Source organism: Leopardus geoffroyi, chromosome C3 (assembly GCF_018350155.1).
Source record: "Leopardus geoffroyi isolate Oge1 chromosome C3, O.geoffroyi_Oge1_pat1.0, whole genome shotgun sequence".
Classification (NCBI taxonomy): Eukaryota; Metazoa; Chordata; class Mammalia; order Carnivora; family Felidae; genus Leopardus; species Leopardus geoffroyi.
This window is the reverse complement of record NC_059338.1, coordinates 101,218,920-101,237,500: the sequence shown is the minus strand read 5'-3', so window position 1 is coordinate 101,237,500 and position 18,581 is coordinate 101,218,920. Positions and strand designations below refer to the sequence as shown.

General features: G+C 36.3%; 1 long non-coding RNA gene across 1 annotated transcript; it reads left to right on the top strand.

The window, feature by feature from the left end:
* Window positions 1-1,591: 1,591 nt before the first annotated feature.
* On the top strand, window positions 1,592-12,030 carry LOC123585601. Its single transcript, XR_006706306.1, has 3 exons — window positions 1,592-3,634; window positions 6,259-6,369; window positions 11,597-12,030. It is a non-coding gene; the product is annotated as an uncharacterized LOC123585601 (long non-coding RNA).
* Window positions 12,031-18,581: the final 6,551 nt, after the last annotated feature.

The window sequence follows — 18,581 nt, the reverse complement described above, 5'->3', positions numbered from 1 at the left end:
GAGAATAAACATATATCAGGTGTGTCAATGGGCCAGCAAAGGGCTGTCTGGGAGAAATCTGTTTCCATTAAGAAACGAAAATTATCAGAAGGTAATTTCCCAAATGTAGGGTGTAAACATTTGAACAAAAGGATCAGTAAAACATAAAGAACAGGGTATAATTATAGAATTAAGGTTATGGCACTGAAATCTTTACTAAGTATGTGCAGAAAACAGGAATTACGAGCAGGGGCTTTCATCAAGAACTGGGAGGGATTTTCAGGAATGGAGCTTCTCAACGGCTGTCATAGTATAAAAACAGAAGCCACAGATGTTGACTCTTGTGTCCTCAAGGTACAGGTCAGTGGGTAAAGGGCAATAAGATTAGAGATTGGTGTGTAGGGAAAAGTTAGAGGAGAGGGCAAAACAAATTCCAGGGAAAAAATGTGATTTACTTAGGAGAAAAATATCGTGCCCAGATTTATCAGTCTTTCTCATAGCAAATAACAAATTTCTGATCTGACAGAAATGGAAGCAAATAATACCAAATATAGCAATAAAGCCCTTGAACTGCCTTTGCAGCTTCCTCCTTCTGTTGCATGTCTCTTTGTTGGCTGATATGTCACTCATGTGCACTAATAATAATGACATTTATTAAGAGCTTAATATTTTCCAGGTTGGTATTAAGCACTCCTTACATACGATCTCATTTAATTATCCCAATGAATCTGAAACATGGATATTATATTTAATCCCATTTTACTGATGGGAAACCTAAGTCATTGCAAACCTAATTGGTCACAGCTCACATAGCCAGCCAGGGATGGTGCCAGTATGTCAAATCTAGTGAACTGATTCCAAGCCAGCCAAAAGGCTTCCAAAGGGCTCCAGCTGCACTGATTCACAGCCCTAAAGCAGACTAAGTGATGGTACTGAGAAGTAAAACAATTGATTAAAAACCAGTTTATAGCACCAAAGTGATTTAATCCTTCTTCTGTACCCCCCCAAAAAAAACAAGAGTGATGGGTAACCTGTGCAGTAGAGTTTTTAAGGGCCCACAAGGACAAAGTAAACTGGCAGATAGTCTAAAATCATTTTCCAACATTGATGCTTTGAAAATTATTCCTGGAAAAAAGAGAATCCAAAACCAACACCTTAAGTGATTCATTAAGAACTAAATACAGCTGAAAATCAGCAGAAGATACAAGGGTGAGTGGTGAGGCTTCTATTAGAGTGTTCCTGTGTTTTTTAACAGCCAAGACTTAAAATTCTGTTTCTCTATGTAGAGTGTGTGTGTGTGTGTGTGTGTGTGTGTGTAAGTTTCTGTGAATCTACACATGCTTGTTCATATACACTTTTCCAATCTGAAGAAATGTAATGAAGGAATGCACAATTTCCTGAGGGAAGAGTAGACAACTAGGAAAGGGAGGCTTGAAAAGCAAGTACTTAAAAGGAGGGAGGAGACAGAGAGACAAAGAAATTGATTTCTTTCTTTTCCAGAAAAAGAAAGAAAGAAAGAAAGAAAGAGAGAGAGAAAGAGAGAGAGAGAGAGAGAGAGAAAGAAAGAAAGAAAGAAAGAAAGAAAGAAAGAAAGAAAGAAAGAAAAAGAAAGAAAAAAGAAAGGAAGAAAGAAAAAGAAAGAAAGAACAGACATGACACTGCAAGTAGAAATGTCAATCTGGGGGGGGGGGGGGAAGGTCTCAAGATAATTTTAATCAGCTGGAAAACACAGGGACATGTACAATGAACTCATGTTTGGGGACTTCAGTTGAGGAACACTGGGTGCATTTGAGGATCCTTATGAGATGCTAACGACAATATTCTTCCAAGGACGTGAACCTAACCAACAGCAATACTGTGGTTCGCTGTTGCTGACTATTCAGCCATTTAGGAGACTTCAGAATTTAAGAAGTAATATGAAAAACATCCCATATTAAAAAAAATATTCCTCTGCCATACCTCCAAAAAGGTTTAAAAAAAAGTTCTAAAGAACTAAATAATTGTATTCAGTTGAATACTGAGGTAGCTTGATCTTGAAAGCTTTGTATCCTTGCATTTTATTTGCATTATTAGAGCTCTAGAATAAGGAGGTTTATGCTTTAAATTTCTGATCTCTTATCTGTAATAGTCCTAGTAAACATTAGCCTCATCCAGAAATTTCCAGTGGGGCAGGGAACACCATTTACATGGAAACTTGATGGCCCTAAATCTGTCCTAATAACTAGTCACCGTTACTTCCTTCGAGAACCATTCTTAATTTCTCCAGGCTCAATAAGTGATTCTGATGTGTTTCAATAACCTTTTTTCATATCTCCATAATGGCACTTTTTACACAGCTTTCTAATTATGTCTTTTTTGGCTTATTCCCCTCTCTAGCTGTGAGCTCATAAAGTAATCTCTTTCATCACTGATTTCCCAGCACTTACTATGCACTTCGGTTGAAGGAATGAAAGAACAAATGAATGAGTGAATGAGCTAATTCAATTACTTCTGTTGCATTTTGAAGGTGCGGGGTGAGTCTGCCTAGAATTGGGATGAAGCCAAACTTGCTCTAAAGAATGAGTTATATATAATAACATGGCACAATAATAATGCATAACATTTTTTAATCCATAACAAATTAATTTCCTCATTTAACAATTACAGCACCCCCATAATTATGTATTATTATTTCCATCTTGCAGATGAGAAAGATTGTGGCACATAGAGGTTAATTACCCAAGATCTATGATCTCTTATGTGGCAGAGCAAGATACTCAATTTGATACTCAATCCATATATCTAGGGTGCACATTCATATCCCACTGAGCTATAATGCCTTCAACCATACTCAGGATTAGGAAACAGGGAAGAAAGCATTTCTTAAATTTAGGGGACAGGAACAACATGGCATTTATAACTGAGATGAGTCTCCTCCTCCTCTTAACCATGGCCATGATGGATTCATGTTATAATCTTCCAAAACAGAGCTAATATTAAGCAAAGATGCACCAGTATGGTTGTCCCATCCACTAACAAGCATCCAATCTGATTGTTCAGATTATACTTAGGATCAATTCTGAATGGTTTGACCTGTGCTATATCATTTGTTATATATATTACCCTAAAATAACATCAAACAATATAAAATAGAGTTTACTCCTCAAAAACACCATCGGGCACCTCTCAAGTTTTCATATAGATCCCTATGATGACAAAACGGGTGGGAAAGCATTCTCCTCCCTTGTATACTTAACACAATGTCATTCAGCACATATTCTGTGGATATATTCTTGAAATATATCCTATATTTGAAGGGCACCATATTTTATGACTCTGCTCTGGCACTTTCAGGGTTCAAGAATATCAGCAGGGCTATGGCAGTGGCAGCTATGTCTAAAAGGAAGCACTTGGCTGTAATCCCTGGAGGCAGAGCCAAGACCCCTTCACTCAACTATGTAAGCATCAAAGGTATCCACAACAGATGGAAATACCACAGGGGGCTAAAACAGAAAAACAAGAAGATGGAGAATATCACCTGGTGACTGATGGCACTTCATGAGTACATGTGAAATATCCACTGGTACCTCTCAAACAAATTGGAAAGACTGCAAAGAGATGGAGATACTGCAGTAGATGGGGTGAGGAAGATACTGCAATGGGTGGAGAAATACAGGTAGGTGAAGAACGTAAAAACTATTATGTAAATATTTCCCTGCCTCTGATGAGAGAAATTTCTGGTTTGGTGGGTGTCTTGCTATCTAAATCAGTTTTTACCTGTAGCTACCTATACGTTGGAAAGAGCTCAGACATGATTAATTTATTCCACATAAGAAAGTAGAGAAGAGACTCAAGGGAAGATCTGGAAATAGAAAACTGGGGGCTAGAGAGGTTTGGAGAAGAGTCAGAAGAAAGAGGAAACCTGTGGCCGTGTGGCTATGAGAAACTTGGGAAGATATATCGAGTACAGAGTTTTACAGTAAAATGATGTTTCCCGTGAGATAAAATCCCTTTCTCAGTAAAATGAATGGCTTTTGGGCAAGTGACTTCTTTGGCATGAGTGAGAAGAATCACTGGTCCTTGCTCCATATATGGAGCTAATATCTGGGTTAGACTTTTAATGTGAACACAAATAAAACAATTTATTTCATTTTGGTCTTTCACACTAGATTAGAGCCTTCCCTGAGCCTAGACTGTATCTATCCCCTTTTTCTGGCATAGAGAATGCAACTAATAAATATTTGTGATCCAGCCGACTGTCTGACTGACTCATAATTCCTGCTGATGAGATCTGAAGACATACAAGCATCACCCTCCCTTGTAGGTTTTCCTGTGTTCATCTTTACTAGGTTCCAAGACCCCACTTTCTGGAGAGTCGCATGAGAGATTCAGGATCCATATATTTCAAAGCAAATTCCAGAAATGAAATCGCAGCAAAAACAGTACCCACCAGTCCCAGTCGCCCACAGACTATGGTTGAAAGCCATTCAAGAAACATTGTAGAAATACCTTCCAGTGTGAGGTTACTTGTTAATTCTACAACAGAGATAACTTCTACAAGTACCCAAGTCATAAAAGAAAACAAACAGCTGGAGACTGTAACAAGTAGAAATACAGATGCCAACATTCCCCTCATACCAGAATGGAGAAAGATTTCCATCGGAGACCCAGTGAGATGAGATTTTATTATGGGAAAAAGCATACAAACCACTTTGTATTTATTAACTGCCTCCTTTCTTCTCTTTTTCCCTATAGAAATCTTGATTCCTAGATGAGAAAAAATGCAAAGGTCTCTCTATCTCAACTTTTACAACTTCAGATAGAACACATATTTTACATCTTCTCAGAAACTCAGAAAGAATATGATTGGATATGAATGGCTGGAATCACCATGTGATGAATCATGTACCAAATGGCACGTGGATGGTGACTAATCCTTGAAGCCAAAGCTGATAAATGACTTCTATTGAACAGTGACTGGAAGATACAAGACTTTCTGTGATTCTGTTATTCTGTCTGTGATTAGAGAGTTGTGACAACCTCTGCTCATCAGAGGTTGGATGAACTGTTCTGTAGTGGTTAAGGTGGGAGGCAAATTGCTTTTTTGTTTTTGCTTATTTCCTGTTTATGCTATTTAACAAAATTGAATCACATTGGATAAGACATTTAATTATTCTAAGCTTAATTTCCTTACCCAGAAAATGAGGATAATAATACAGTATCACTTTTATAAGGGAGATGTGAAGATTAAACATAATAATGGATATAAAGTACTCAACCCATGTCTAGAGCATATCAAGTGCTCCTAATGTTGTTACTGTTTCTAAATTTGAATTTTCTTCCTTGTGCTCAAAAATGATCCTTTTAAACTTGTTTTGTTGAATGTTATGATTACATTTACCTAACTCCATTCCCTATAATTTCATCTTCTCCATTGTTTTAAATTGCTTCTGAACCTCTTAAAAATCACATTTAAGTAATTCATATGGGATGGTGACCACATTCACAACACATCAACAGCTTTGGTTTCCTTGAGGGCAGGGACTAATGTTTTCTTCCTCACTGCTGCATCATCACCACCTGGAACAGTGAGTGCCTGACACATAACTGGTGTTCAAGAAATATTTGTTGAATGAATGAAACGAGTTGGAAATAATTTAGTAAGACTATACTATTCTACAGAGACATCTAGTAGGGAAGACACACATATAAACCAGTCACTTGGTAGTGTGATGAGAAGTTTATTCCCTGGGAACCATGGGAGCAATGTGGATGCCATTTAAGGCCTCATCACTAAGACTTGTTATCAGATTCATTTCCAGCCAATTCAACTACATGACCTTATTTTCATGACTTCTTTTATGACTAGACTTGTGGCATATATCACTCCATTCTGTTTCCTAGGATAAGGAGATAAAGCAGCAAATGTTTGCCTCTGATAAAATGAAAAAGAACTGAAAAACTCTACTATTAATCTTATAAGAAATATATAGCCTGGCATGACTTGTACATAAGCAAAGGAAATCTTTTTTTCTCTATTTTTTCTTCAACACTAATTTTGCTTCCCCTTGGGCTCTAATCAGATTAGGAATTTGGCAATTAAATTAGAAAATAAATTCTAGTGGTATATAAAACTTGTAAAAGTAGAATGGCCTAATCAGCCTCTTCAAACATTATAGGCAAAGGCCCGTCCTTTCAATGTTAACCTTAAATGAAGTACCCATTAAATCTGAATTGTTTTTATTTTCTTTTTCATTGAATATGTGCCTTGATTCTTTCTTCTTTATCCTCCTCTTACAGTTAGTAAAAATCTTGAAAGAGAGAATTGGGGCAAATAAAGAAAGGCTGGATTACCATCAGTAATAACTGAAAAATTGGAAAAGATAGTCATAACCATTTTATTCTCTATAGGTAAGTATTCCTTTTACTTGTGATATATGCAGATGGATCATTTTTAATTCCAGAGGCACAAAACAACCTGAATATTTAGCAAAATGTGTCCCAAATTTGTATCCCATTCTCCCTCAGTGTATTTATCAAAAAAGCATACATGCCCTTTGTACTATTATTTACCTAATAGTTTCCTTAACTCAAATTTTAAGTTTTGTGTGTATCCTAGATTTATCTTAAACAAGAGTATCTGGAAAACCAATCACAGGTGCTTTTTCCTACTGTATATTAAAATAAATACAGAATATTAAAATGAATGTCCACAAACCACCTGCCAAATATTTTATATCCTCAGTGGAATGTGTACCACACTTTGGGAGACATTACTTAGAGCTATCAACAATAGGGTACTCTTTCATTGTACAATGAATGAAGTAATACCTCCTGTCAACTGCAGCCACTGCAGTTCCTCAGGATCAGTTTGCATCATGCCCAGAGTGGGGATTGTTCCCATTTTTCAGCCAAATCTGAAACATGAAAAAGGTTTGGAAACAGAGGCTTCTGTACTTCCACTGCCAGAGAGCACATGAAAGACTTCCCTACATCTCAAGCTGGAAGTCATGGCAAAGGGCTGGCAGCAGCCCTAAATGTGATGCTCTCCACTAACAAAAATGTCCAACTGGAGGCCTGAAATTGAGACTAACGATTGACCAGGAATTTCAACAGCTCTTCTCATGATTCTGTCAAGGGAAAAAATAGTGAGGTTATTTAGTGTCTGAAGAGTAAATCTTCACTCCTTTTTTTGTCTTGTTTTTGGATGAGTGTTGGGGAAATAGTAAACAAATTTCTCCTCAAGAGTTGCATTCCCCTTGAAGAATTTACATTCCTTCCTGACATCCCTTAAGGAGCCATAAAAACACATCAGTTTAAAAGAGGGAAAGGAGAGTTAATATTTAAAGGAGCAGTTAAGAATAGTTAATAATAGCTAACATTTGAATACCTATGATATGTCCAGGACCGTGCTAATCATTGTACCTGTATTATCTGTTCTGTTAACAATCACAAAAACTCAGTATGTAGGAACTTTTATTACCATCATTTTACAGAGAACATAACAAACATGGAAACTTCAATCAGGACTCAATCCTAGGGTTTTCTGATTCCCAAAGTAAAGCTTTTAACTATATATATATGTGTATATATATATATGTATATATATATATATATATATATATATCCATACAGATAGATAGATAGATAGATAGATATAAATGCAAACCTTCTGTAAGTCCTTTGAGAGCACCTGCTCATTTGGATTCCCAGATATAATCATCTTCCTGATTTTTAGCATATATTTTTCCCTATTTGCTTTATCAAAAGAAGCACAGAACTTTATAACCAATTACACCATAGGAAAGTTATAATTGTTGAAAATGAAAGCTATTGATAAAAGTTAACAATTGTATTTACTGTAAGTCAATCACCCTACATAATCAAATTTAACCCTCAAATTATCTGTGATGTGCTTGTTTTCACAGATGAAGAAACTAAAGCTTTAGAAACTAAAGCTTTAGAAAATAAGAAACTTGGCCCAGGTTACACAGAAGAAGTGGCATTTTAACCAGTCCATCTGACTTTAGGGCCCAATCATCTTAATACACTAAAAAGAAAAAAAATTAAAATAAGTGGGAAAAAGAAAAACCTTTACAAGGCATTTATATGGAGGATGTTAGCCAGTTGTATTCTTATCTTCACTGAATAAAAAAGATATTATTAATTCATTGTCCTCAAAGTTGAATTCTGGGCTGGCAGCAACAGCATCACCAGGGATCTTGTTCACAATGCAAAATCCCAGGTCCCATCCAGAACTATTGATCAGAAACTGGAGTATGGGACACAGCTTCTTCTTAACAAGCCTCACAGATAATTCTGGTGCTCATCCACTGGTTTAATTCTTTAATTCCTTACCCTAGCAGAACCTTAGGATCACTTGAGAATTTTACACAAACAAGATACTTGGGCTTGTTCCTAGAGATTCTGATTCACTTGATCTGGGGTACAGCATAGACAAGGACCTTCAGGTGGGGGGCACCTGGGTGGCTCAGTCCATTAAGTTCAGGTCATGATCTCATGGTTTGTGAGTTCGAACCCCATGTCAGGCTCTGCGCTGACAGCTCAGAGCCTGGAGCCTGCTTCAGATTCTGTGTCTCCCTTTCTTTCTGCCTCTCCCCCACTTGCACTCTGTCTTTCCAAAAAATCACATTACCAAAATTAAAGGGAATTTTTTTTTTCAATGTAACAGGTGGTTTAAAGTATATAGCCATGGTGAGAACCAATGGCTTGACTGAAAGAGCTAACCAAGAAAAAAATGCTGGGTTGTTTCCAGACAATAGTAAAATGACTTAGATATGCCTAAAAACATTTCTGGAGGGTTCTTTAATTCTAGGATTATGAAACAATGACCTTGATGCCTAAAAGTGTTATATATTTAATTTCTGGAGCATTTAAGGACACAAAGATGACCACAGATTAAATAAACCAGAACCAAGAGATTAAGTACCTCCACGGTTCATATTGTTTTGCTGTTTTTGAAGTAATTTATCTCCTAAATTTCTTTTAAAATCTTTAAGGAATAAAATATTTATGTCTTGATCATTCTTGATCACAATTTTGACCCTTGTCTAATAATTTACAATTGCCGCTATGATGACATTTTGTTTCTGTTTACACAAAGCATTATTATTTGTCCCTCCCAAAATAAGCAGTCAATGCCTATATTCTAATCTCTAAGTGCTCCAATATCTTATTTTTAATATGAGATGAATGAATATCTGGGAAATCAGCAGTGAGAAGAAATTCTTCCTAAATAAATCACAGAGGGTTTAGAATTACTGGTTGTATCTTGTGATTATACTGCCTGCTTAGATTCTACATCTTCCATAAGAAAACCATGAGCTTTGGGAATAACTATTTTCTTGTATCAAAATGTACATCCTTACAATATTATAAGATTATATTAATATAAATTCTAAATATAAATTTATATTAATATAAATTCCACAAAAAGTAATGAAGCACTGATACATGCTACAACATGGATGAACCTCCAAAACATTATGCTACGTGAAAAATGTCAGAACAAAGGGTCACACGTTGTGATTCCATTTATAGAAAATACCCAAAATAGGTAAATCCACAGTAGAGCAATTAAGGAGATTACTGGTTTTCCAGGGGCTGCAGGTAAGGACAGGTAGGGAGCGACTGTTTAATGAGCATGGGTCTCCTTTCAAATTGATGAAATGTTTCGGACCTAGGTAGGGGTGATAGTGACACAATACTGTGAATGTACTAAATGCCAGTGAGTTGTATAATATATAATGGTTAATTTTAATGCTATGTGATTTCACCTCAATAAAAAAAAATAATTTTTAATGTTTATTTATTTTTTAGAGAGAGAGAGAGACAGACACAGAGACAGAGGGTGATTGGGGAAGGGGCAGAGCGAGAAGGAGACACAGAATCTGAAGTAGGCTCTAGGCTCTGAGCTATCAGCACAGAGCCTGACATGGGGCTCCAATCCACAGACCATGAAATCATGACCAGAGCATAAGTCGGACGCCTAACTGACTGAGCCACCCAGGCGCCCCAATACAAAAATAATTTTAACAATAATTGGCATCACATCCTAAAAAGCACTTTTGGCAACTGCATTTTCATTGGATTACCGTGAGATGCATTGAAATAAAACATGTATTTTTTAATTTTTATTTTGAAGTAATTTAATAGGAAACTAAAAAGGTGGTACAAGAAAGACCCATGTACTTTTCACTGTTTCTCCACTGTTTACATCTTACCAGTAATTATAATTATAGTATAATATAATCAGGAATTGGGCATTAGTACAATGTGCATATATAGTTCTGTATCATTTTATCACATATATAAAATACTATATCCACCACTACACTCAAGATACAGAAATATTCCACCACCACAAAGATTTCTCTCGTGCTATCCCTTTAAGTCATAGACTCTCTTCTTACCACTAATATGTTTTCCATCTCTAAATTTTTGTTATATAAAGAATGCTATATAGATGGAACTATGTAGTATGCTTTTTCTTGAGACTGGCTCTTTTTCATCCATCATAATGTCCTTGAGATCCATCCAAGTTTGTGTGTTCATTTCTTGTCATTACCAAGTAATATTCCATGGTATGGATGTACCATAGTGTTTAATCATAATCTATCAATGGACAATTTGATTGTTTCTACTTTGGGGTTATAACAGATAAAGCTGCTCTGAAAAACTGTGTACAGGCTTTTGTGTAGACACAAATTTCCACATCACGGCCATAATGCCCAAGAGCATGAATGCTGGATTCTACAGTAAAGGTTTATTTGTTTTTTTTAAGAACCTGCCCAACTGTCTATACTATTTTCCAATTCCATTAGCAGTATGTGAGAAGGTCACTTTTTCCATATCCTTGCCAAATGATAATTTGGCATTATCACTATTTCCTATTTTGGCTGTTCTAAGAGATGTGGAGTCATATCATAATCTAAGTTTACATTTCCCTAGTGGCCAGTGATATTAAATATTTCTGCATGTACTTCTCTGCCATGGTATACCTTTGTCCTTGTCCATGAAATTTCTCTTCATGTCCCTGCCTGTTTTATAGCTGGATTGTGTTTTTTTTTAAATATTGATTTTTAAGAGTTTACTATTTGTATTAAGAGTTTTAAAAATATATCCTAGGTATGAGTCCTTTGTCAGATAAATGGTTTACAAATATTTTCTCCTAGTCTGTAGTTTGTCTTTAAATTTCTTTCTTAATAAGGTCTTCACAGTACAATAGTTTCTAATTCTAATAAAGGCTAAATTATCTTATTTTTGAATGAATCATGCTTTTGATATATTAAGAAATCTTTACAAAGCTCTAGGTACTAAAGATTTTCTCCTGTTATCTTCAATTTATACTTTACATTTAAATGTATTGATGATTTTAAGTTATTTTTTTTCTATAACATATGAGGTATAGGTTGATTTTTGTTTTGTTTTGTTTTGTTTTGTTTTGAGGGGGGTTGCTTATGGAGTGCTTCAGTTCTACTTATTGAAAAGATTATTCTTCATACATTGAATTGCTTTTGCACCCTTAGAAAAATAAATCAATTGGTAGCATTTGTGTGGGTCTATTTCTAAGTTCTTTATTCTATACAATTGATCTATTTATCTCATTCTTCAACAGTACCACCACACAGTCCTGGTTTCTGCAGTGTATCATCATTTCCGAAATTCAGATGGAGTTATTCCTTCTACTTTATTCTTCTTTAGAAAAAAAAAAGTTTAAGCTAGTCTAGCTCCTCTGCTTTTCTACATAAATTTTAGAGTAATTTTGTCTAAATCTACAAAAAAATCTTGCTAATATATTTACATATGTATGCTAATTTGGGGAGAATTGACGTTTCCTATTCTTTATCATATTGAGTCTTTCAATCTATGGATGTGATATGCCTCTCCATCTAAGATCTTTGATTTCTTTCATCAATATTCTGTAGTTTTTCTGTACATACAGCCTGCATAAATTATTAAATTTATACCTATTTCACTTCTGAATGGTTACAAATGCTATTGTTTACTTAAACTTGATTTCTACATTTTTATTCACAGTGAATAGAAACATAATTAATTTTTTTAAATGTTTATTTATTTTTGAGAAAGAGACAGTGTGAGCAGGGGAAGGGCAGACAGAGGGAGATACAGAATCCGAAGCAGGCTCCAAGCTCTGAGCTGTCAGCACAAAGCCTGACACAGGGCTCAAACCCACGAACCGTGAGATCATGACCTGAGCCAAAGTCAGATGCTCAACCAACTGAGCTACCCAGGGGCCCTGAAACATAATTGAGTTTTGAATGCTTATTTATATCCTGTAGACTTCTTTAACTCACTTATTAGTTCTAGAAGGTTTTGTTTTTGTTTTTGTTTTTGTTTTTGTAGATTCCTTGGATTTTGTACATAGGCAATCATATCATCTGCAAACAGGAATGATTTTCTTCCATTTCAATTTATATGTCTTTTACTTTCCTTTCTAGCCTTATTTTCTTGGCTAAAACTTCTCCACAATTTCTTCCATAAATTAAAAGAGAAGGGGCAGTTTTCAACTCAAAAATAAAAACTACAGACAAGTATCACTCATGAATATACAGGCAAAAAAACTTCTTAGCAAAATGTTAGAAAACAGAATCCACACAAATAACATGAACAAGTGAGGTTTATTTCAAGGATACAAGGCTGATTCAATATTTGAATATCAGTCAATGTAATCCACCATATTAATAGGCTAAAGAAGAAAAATCACCTGATCATATCAACTGATATAGAAAAAAATATATCTGACAAAATGTAACATCCATTCATGATAAAAACCCTCAGAAAAACTAGGAATAGAGGGGATCATATTCAACTTGATAAAATATGAAAATAATAAACTATAGCTCAAATTAAATCAAATGAGGTGTGTTATCTATTCCCTTTTATGTATCACGCACTAATATATGTGTCGAGAATCCACTATGTCACTATACATATGTTAATAACCAGTAAATTTCATTACTTAACACATAGTCAGTAAAGTCCACAAGAAAGATTATGCATTCTACAATGAATCCATGGGCAAACTGATTCAAAACGTGTTTCATCCCTTGATCTGGAAAGTCTACCTTAGAAACAAGGTCAGATCCTTGTGTTTTTATCTCTACCCTTTCATCCATTCAAAAAATTCAATATCAATATCCAATATACAATTCAACATCCAATATTCAAAAAATATTCATTAAAGCTATACTGTATGACTACACTGCTCTAGGTGTTGGGGGCGCAATACTGAAACAAACTTTCCTGACACTGTGCTAAATTATTAATATATACCACACTGCATATTATTTTTTTTAAATGTTTTTTTAACATTTATTTATTTTTGAGACAGAGAGCATGAACGGGGGAGGGCCAGAGAGAGGGAGACACAGAATCTGAAACAGGCTCCAGGCTCTGAGCTGTCAGCACAGAGCCCGACGCGGGGCTCGAACTCATGGACCGCGAGATCATGACCCGAGCCGAAGTCGGCCGCTCAATCGAATGAGCCACCCAGGCGCCCCCCGCACTGCATATTATATAATGATTAATATTATGAAAAAAAATTAAATAGGAAAGTAAGAGAGGGAATAGTGTGATGATGGTGGTAGTGGTGTTAAATAGGATGGTCAGGAAAGACCTCACTGAAAAGGTGATACATTGGCAAGTATTTAAGGATATGAGTACGTTGGGCAGAAAAATGTCCCTCTCTCAAAGATGTCCACATCCTAATCCCTGGAACTCGTGAATATGTTATCTTACATGGCAAAAGGAACTTTGCAGATATTAGTAAGGTCACCAACCTTGAGATGGAGAGATTATCTGGGTAGGCCTAATCTAATCACATTTAAAAATCAAAGCATCACACTTAAAGCATCTTTCCCAGTTAGGATCAGAAGGAGATATGACTATAGAAGAAAGGTCACAGGGATACAGTCATTTTTGCTCTGAAAAAAAACAGAAAGAGTATCACAAGTCAATGAAGGTGGGTAGCTTCTAGAAGCTGGAAAAGGCAAGTAAATAGATTCTCCTCTAGAGCTTTCAAAAAAGAACACAGATCTCTGAACACTTTGATTTTAGCCCAATCAGCCTGTGTCTGACTTTTTTTTTAAATTTTTTTAGCGTTTATTTATTATTGAGAGACAGAGAGATACAGAGTGTGAGCAGGGGAGGGGTAGAGACAGGGGAAGACACAGAATCTGAAGCAGGCTCCAGGCTCTGAGCTGTCAGCACAGAGCCCAATGTGGGGCTAGAACTCACGAACTGTGAGATCATGACCCAAGCCGATGTCAGTCACTAACCAACTGAGCCACCCAGCTGCCCTGACTTTTGACCTACAAAATGATAATAAATTTGTGTTGCTTTAAACCACTAAGTTTGTGGTAGTCTGTTATAGCAGCAATAGATAATAATACAGCAAGGGAGTGTGCTACTTGGTCAAGGAGCAATGGGGAAGCTAGTGAGTTTGAAAAAGAACAGTAATAAAAGATAGGTCAGAGTGGAAGTAAAAGATCATGGAGGACCTTGGTGGCCAGTGTAATGTTTGTTTTTCTTCTGAAATGGGAAGCCACTGTTAATTTTTGAACAGAAGAATATGATCTCTCTGTAAAGGGGAAGGACAAAATCCTAGAGCCTCTGAGGTCTCTGAGGAGGCTCCTTCAGTAACCTAAATGACAGTGGCTTCAATAAGGGCAGTGGATATGAAAATGAGAAGCAGTCAGGCAAATATTTTGAAGGTAGAGCAAAAAGGATTTCCTGGTGGCTTATACGTTGAGTGTGAGAGGTATCTCAAGGTTTTGGCCTAAGTAAATGGAAATATGAGTATTGTTAATGAGAAGATTATGAGATAGAGAAAACTATGAACAGAATAGGACCTTAGTTTCAGACACATGAAACCTGAGATACTTATTGAAGAAACACAGCTAGTAAGCAGTTGGATACATGACTCTAGAGTTAGGGGAATGGTCCAAAATGGAGACATAAATCTAGATATCTTCGGGGAGCCTGAAGATGGTACTGGAAGCCGTAAGAGTAGGCACAATCACCAAGGGAGTAAGGGTAGATAGGAAAGAGAAAAGTTCTAACAATTTGACTCTGAAGACCCCTAGTGTTAAGAAATTAGGAATATGGGAAGGACTCAGCAAAGGAGTCTGGAAACCAAGTGAAGTATGTATTTCAAGGAGGAAGGTGATCAATTATGACAAATGTAGCTTTTAGGTCAAATAATATGAGGACTGAGACTTGAGCAATAGTTTAAGCAACATGTCGGTAGTAGATGCCCTTTGAAAAGAGCAGTTTCAGAATGGTGGGGATGTAGGATGCTGATCCTGATCATATTTGGCTTAAGAAAGACTAAAAGGTAAAGAATTAGCACTGGCAAATGATGATGATGACCTTCTCAAGGAGATCTGCTGTACATAGCAACATCAATCTCAGAGGAGGCACCCATAAAAGCATATGAAAGGTTTAGCACTGCATTTTCTGCTAATGTTACGGGAAAATGAAAACACAAGATTTAAATCTCCAGCCCTGGTGTGAAACATGCTAACCTGTACACACTGACCTTATATAGATACTGGCTTTGGTCTTTTTTTTTATACCTTCTTATGCCTGTAGAGTTACTGAAACAATATCTTTGAACTTACCAATAAACTCTCCTATACTCTCTTGCACAAATAAAAAATCTTTAAGAAGCACTGTTGCCAAAAAATAAGTCTAACTATTGACATATGAATGCAATATAACTCTTTTTCTTGGCTTGATAAGATTTTTTTTAAGTGAGTTACTTTTTCATGGCAAAATGTTGTAGTTTCTTATTAAAAGGAGCAATGACTAGCAGCAGGAGATTTATGCTTGCAAGGTATATGTGTTCTTTGTTTCACTTTTCTCCCCCTTAAGTATTGTAACTTTTTCCCTCTTTGACCACTTGTAGGGGCAAATCTCCTGAGTGGTATGAAATGACTTGGTAATATCTTTAGAAATAAAAGAAAAAATCTGTTGTTTTGGGATTTTCTAGCAATAATATCTAGAGAATTATTTTTCTTCTGGGTTTATATACACCTCTCCTTAAGATTGTTTCCTCTATATGGGAGATAATCACATTTCTTTCCCAATTCCTTCATCCAAACATGGCATAAAAAGGTATTGATGAGGGGTGCCTGGGTGGCTCATTCAGTTAAGCGGCCGACTTCGGCTCAGGTCATGATCTCGCGATCCGTGAGTTCGAGTCCCGCATCAGGCTCTGTGCTGATAGCTCAGAGCCTGGAGCCTGTTTCAGATTCTGTGTCTCCCTCTCTCTGACCCTCCCCCGTTCATGCTCTGTCTCTCTCTGTCTCAAAAATAAATAAACATTAAAAAAAAATTTTTTTTTAAAAAGGTATTGATGAGTAAGTCAAAGTTTATTTTTACCTGAGGAGCATGATAGAAGGGAAACATAATTGGACATGGCACTTTAGGACGTATGGTCTCAAAAAATATTCCTACTTGGACAAATTTAGTATTTGAGCAAGGGGGCTAAATGGATGATGGGCATTAAGGAGGGCACTTGTTGAGGTGAGCACTCGCTGTTATATGTAAGTGATGAATCACTAAATTCTACTTCTGAAACCATTATTACACTATATGTTAACTAAGTGGGATTTAAATAAAATTTTTAAAAAAGGAAAAATAAATTGAATTAGAAATATAAAATCAATATAAGTTTTACATTAAAAAATAAATGAGAAGAAAACATACTTTTAGGTTATGAAAGCCTTTCCTAACTTAAAATCTAGAATCCAGTTTAAAATTTTTCTTAATTGTTTGTTAAAAACACATTCTTACACCTCTGTCTTCCACTCTGACAAAAAGATCCCTTTTCTTTTCGATCTTTAGCCATTGCTAAAGTGTTACCTATCTGTCCTTGTACTGTTTCCTGGATGCCATATCCTGTAACCTTGTGCTGTGACCTCAGCATGACAGCTGTTGCGATGATTTTGGCTGAGGCTGTTGCAATTACTCACCCAAAGCAGTAGACTGTTGGCTCCTTACACCTACTGTAGGCCTGCTGCTCCTGCCTGTTGGCCTTCTGATAGGTTAAGTTGCTCTGTCAACTTTACTAGGTAAAAGGTCCTGTGGGAGGCTTGCTCTATACAGATCGACTGCATAATGTTACATCTCTGCAGCAAAAGAGCAAATATTACTGTACTGAATCTCCAAATTTCATTTTGTTGGGTCCATTTTCCACAAATAGCCATCATTCAGTGAGGAGAATTAAATCCATGACATTGTAGGTAAATTATAAATGCAAACTATAGGTTAGGGACCCTTGTACAATTAGTCTAAGATTCAGACAGCTATTAAACTGAAAAACCAAAATGTTCTAAAATAACATTTAGAGCATTATTTATTAGAGTCATTTTGGAGGTTCAAAAAACACATGATTAATTTTAAACAAGGAAAATCTTAAATCATAAAGTTCTGGCATTGAATGATCTAAATAAATCCTTTTATTTGGCAGTTAAGAAAACTGTAACTTGGGGCATATGGGTGGCTCAGTCAGTTAAGCATCCGACCCTTGATTTCAGCTCAGGTCAGGATCTCACAGTTGTGAGATTGAGTCCTGTATCCAGCTCCCCACTGTACACGGAGCCTGCTTATGATTCGCTCTCTTCCTCTGCTCTTCTCCCACTCATGCGTCCTCCCTCTCTCCATTAATCAAGCAATAAACAAATAAATAAACAAAATACAAAATTTAAAAAAAGAAAACTGTAACTCGAGGATTTGCCCCAGGTATGATGGCTTTCAACTAGACACTGGTTAATACACTCTTATAATATTTGCATCATACTTTTATGAGACAGGCTCCAAATCAGGATTTCAGTATCCAAGCACCAAAAGCAAATTGTATTTTTCACTTTTAATTTTTGGCTCTGAAACCTACTCAGTAGAAACTTTTCTCCTTTCTCTTTACATTTTTAACTGATTTTCATAAAAAGTACCTTCTAATCCCATAGTAGGGTTATGTCACACCTGTAAGATAGTTGGGAGATCTTCAGGATAAATTCCTACGTGGCAGACCAAATAAAACATGACTATACATAATCACAGCCATAAAAGCTAGTCTCTTGCCCAGGGCCTAAGAGAGATCAGAGCAGTAAAAAGAAATTAGGCAGATCAGTATAGTGCTAGGGAAGGGTGAAAAGGACCATAACCTGTTATTCTATTTGCATCCTTCTCTGTCTAGGGTTGTGTGTGTGTGTGTGTGTGTGTGTGTGTGTTTAATTGTGGTTGGGGGAGATGGTGACTCTATTTTCAGCCTGATGGCTGTACTGTGCTTACAATTTCTCACACAAATGATTTGATACCTGTTAAAGGACATAAACAATTCATGGACTCTGCCTGTTGTCCCAAACATCTAGGTTCCAATCCCTGTTCTGACACAGTTGCTGTGTGCTTTGGGGAAGGGTCTTACTTGCTTCAAACTTTGGCTTTTTCATTTGTGACAGGAAAAAAAACCCTGTCTCCTGCCCAGGGATCATGGTAAAGTTGAAATGAGATATCACAAGCAGAATGCCTGGTATTCACAGAGATCCAATTAGTTTGGTTTTCATTTGTTTTTATAA